Below are 4382 nucleotides of genomic sequence, written 5' to 3'. Positions count from 1 at the left end.
CAGGAAATGACTGGTGGGCGACCTAGGACAGGAAATGAAACATAACTGCATACCCTCATTATACTGGTGGGCGACCTAGGACACGAAAAATGAAAAATGCATACCCTTATTATACTGGTGGGCGACCTAGGACATGAAATGTAAAGACAGAATTGTATACCCTCATTATACTGGTGGGCGACCTAGGACATGAAATGTAAAGACAGAATTGTATACCCTCATTATACTGGTGGGCGACCTAGGACATGAAATATAAACAGAACTGCATACCCTCATTATACTGGTGGGCGACCTAGGACATGAAAAAAAATAAAAAAAATGTATTTGGATTTGTTTCCTCGTTCCTCCGAGAAAATTTTTAACAACGGCAGAAAATTTTCTGCCCCGGTTTTGGTGCCCTTCTTTGTGGCGTGTTTTTCTGCCATCGTCAACCTTTGTTTTCCTGTAAAAATCAAAGAAAAATTTGTTAGTTTTAACATGGTGAGTGATGATGTCACTCCTGCTGGGGGATGATTTTTCCTTTCCCTTTCCCTTGCTCTGTGCTCCCAAAACTGGTTGGGGATAAAGTTGCTTGCTGGGGATGATATTCCTGCTGGGGATGGTATTTCATTTATCTCTTCCCCGCTTTTGTTTCAAAACATGCTGGGGGAGTTGTCTTCAACTCCAAAACTACTCCCTTAAAAGTTTATTTTCTCCCCGCACTGCAGGGCATAAAATGTTATCATCTGGGGATAACGTTATTGAGGATAAGAGTGTTAGGGTTATCTTGTTGCAGATTAATTCTCTCTCCCTCTTTCCCCCTTTTTGTTTTGTCTGACACCCTTGGACCTTGGTCAGTGATCTATCGAAGTTCTGCCGGGGATCTTTTTGGAACTTGGTTCATAAGTCTTTAAACCTCTGATTCCCGCTTTCTTCATGTTCCCCTTAACTTTCCAGGACAGTTTTGTCATTTGGTTTTGCAACAAGCGGCTTTTGTCTTATTGTTTTGACTTTGGCCTGTCCCCTTCGTATTTTGCTTTGTACTCTTTCGGCCCCTGGTAGTAAACTCTGAAAAAATCCTTTTCGAAACAAATTTCTGGAAAAAATCTTTTTAGACAAAGAAAATGAAAAGATAGAAAAAAAAAGAAAAAAATCTTCCTGAGGAAACGCTGGGGGAGAAGAAAAGGAAACAACTTATCTGGACGGTATGACTGGTCCCAACGATCATGTCATGCATTACGGATTAATCAACCCAGTCTATTTGTATCAATAAATCTTCTTGATGGCCTCACTTGCTGGGGATAAATAAGTGCTCACCTCTTCGCAAATCCAGACCCTTTTTGCCAATCTATCTTGTTGCCTTATATTGCCCTTCGAGAGGTTTTCACTAATAAGACTCTCTCCTTTCCCTCAGCTTTCGTCGCCTTATGGTGCCTGTGAAGGTTTTCACCGATAAGATTCTCTCATTTCATTTCTCTCATCTTTCGTCGCCTTATGGTGCCTGTGAAGGTTTTCACCGATAAGACTCTCTCATTTTATTTTATTTTTTTCAGCGGGGAATTGGAGTGTTGCCGATATGACTCTCTCTTCTGGAGATTCTTTTCGGCTATCAATTCATTTCCAGTTTATGATACTCTTCTTGCTGGGGATCAGTGCATTATTCTCGGCTTTCATTTGCCTGACTTGCCGCCTCTCGGATATTGATCGGGAGGTCTTTTTTGGACAACGATGTTGGTTTCGGTGTGGGGCTAAAAGAAAGGCTATCAAAAATTCAACATAACTTTGATGGGTGAACTACTACAACTCTTGGAAATCAAACCCTTTTTGAAACTTTAAAACCTAACTTCTGCCCCAGTTTTTTTTGCTTGGGGGATTTCATTTTTATTACACTATGTTGAACTATGCACACAATGACCGAGCCGTGAGGCGCCTACGTATCCTCTTTGAGGAATCAGGTCAAACGTAGTTCCTATGGTTTTGTTTTTTCTTGTGATCTTTATCTTTTTTTTTCATTTTTTTTTTATTTTTTTTTCATATCTTTTTTCCATTAGTGATTCCAAAAGAAGGGTATGAAAGAATAACTTAAGGCAAAAAGGGGGAAGCAAGGGTTAAAAGTGTTTGGATATAAGAAAGAATTGCCTCCGTCATTTCATTATCCAATAAGTACCAAATACAAACAAACGAATCAATAACTACCATAATCAAAGAAATTACGCATAATATCTTTTGACTGCATCAGAATTGATAGCCATGTCGACACATCTTCCCTCGATATCTGTTAGACACAAAGCACCGTTGGACAATACTCTGGTCACGATATAAGGCCCTTGCCAATTTGGGGCAAACTTGCCTTTTGCTTCGACCTGATGCAGGAGGATCCGTTTCAATACTTGCTGCCCTACTTCAAATTTTCTGGGGCGCACCTTCTTATTGTATGCTCTTGCCATTCTTTTCTGATACAACTGACCATGACACACTGCTGCCAATCTCTTTTCATCTATCAAACTCAACTGCTCCAGTCGAGCTTTGACCCATTCATCATCATCAATCTCGGCTTCAGCGATAATCCGGAGGGACGAAATTTCGACCTCCGCTGGTATTACTGCCTCAGTTCTGTATACCAACAAATAAGGAGTTGCACCTATGGAAGTCCGAACTGTAGTGCGATAACCCAACAAAGCAAAGGGTAATTTCTCGTGCCATTGTCTAGATCCTTCCACCATCTTTCGCAGTATCTTCTTGATGTTCTTATTAGCTGCTTCAACTGCTCCATTTTCCTTGGGACGATATGGAGTGGAATTACGGTGTGTAATCTTAAACTGTTCACATACTTCTCTCATCAAGTTGCTGTTAAGATTAGCACATTGTCCGTGATTATCACTTTCGGGATCCCAAATCTACAGATGATATGGGAATGGACAAAATCCACCACTGCCTTCTTGGTTACTGACTTGAAAGTTTTGGCTTCAACCCACTTAGTGAAATAATCGATGGCTACCAGAATGAACATGTGACTGTTCGAAGCTGCCGGCTCAATAGGCCCTATGACATCCATGCCCCATGCCACAAATGGCCATGGTGCTGACATTGTGTGTAATTCTGTTGGTGGAGAATGAATCAGATCTCCGTGTATCTGACACTGATGGCATTTTCATACGAAATTGATACAATCATGCTCCATAGTGAGCCAATAATATCCCGCTCGTAGAATCTTCTTTGCCAATACATATCCGCTCATATGGGGCCCACAGACTCCAGCATGTACCTCTGTCATCACTATCGTGGCTTGACCCGCATCAATACATCTCAGCAATCCCAGATCTGGGGTTCTTTTGTACAACATTCCTCCACTGAGGAAAAATCCATTTGCCAGTCGTCGAATGACTCTCTTTTGATCTCCGGTTGCCTACTCCGGATATATCCCCATCCTGAGGTATTCCTTGACGTCATAAAACCATGGCTCGCCATCCACTTCTTCCTCTATCATGTTGCAATAAGCATGTTGATCACGAACCTGAATATGCAACGGGTCAACATGGATCTTGTCTGGATGGTGCAACATCGATGCTAAAGTGGCCAAGGCATCGGCAACCTCATTGTGAACTCTCGGGATATGTCTGAATTCCACTGATCGAAATCGCTTGCTCAGATCGTGCTAACATTGTCAATATGGTATAAGTTTTAAATCCCGTGTTTCCCATTCACCCTGGATCTGATGTACTAGGAGGTCCGAGACTCCCAAGACCAAGACGTCCTGAACATTCATGTCTGCAGCCAATCGTAGTCCCAAAATGCATGCCTCATATTCAGCCATGTTGTTGGTACAATAGAAACGTAGCTGAGCTGTAACAGGATAGTGATGTCCTGTTTCCGAAATAAGTACTGCTCCTATTCCAACTCCTTTTGCATTTGCAGCCCCATCGAAGAAAAGCTTCCACCCTGGTTCCTCTTTCAGTTCTAACTCCTCTATATGCATCACTTCTTCATCTGGAAAATATGTCCTCAAAGGCTCGTATTCTTCATCAATAGGATTCTCAGCCAAGTGATCAGCCAATGCTTGGGCTTTCATGGCCGTCCACGTCACATAGACAATGTCGAACTCTGTGAGTAATATCTGCCATTTTGCCAATCTTCTTGTAGGCATAGGCTTCTGTAAAATATACTTCAAAGGATCCAGGCGTGAAATAAGGTAAGCAGTATGTGACGACAGATGATGCTTAAACTTCTGTGCTACCCAAGTTAGAGCACAACATATCTTCTCAAGTTGAGTGTACTTATTCTCATAGACTGTAAACTTCTTGCTGAGATAATAGATGGCTTGTTCTTTCCTTCCTGTGATGTCGTGTTGCCCCAACACGCAACCAAATGAATTCTCCAGGACTGTCAGATAAAGAATTAATGGC

The sequence above is a fragment of the Nicotiana tabacum genome, chromosome 16, assembly GCF_000715075.1.
Source record: "Nicotiana tabacum cultivar K326 chromosome 16, ASM71507v2, whole genome shotgun sequence".
NCBI lineage: Eukaryota > Viridiplantae > Streptophyta > Magnoliopsida > Solanales > Solanaceae > Nicotiana > Nicotiana tabacum.
This window is presented reverse-complemented; position numbering follows the sequence as displayed.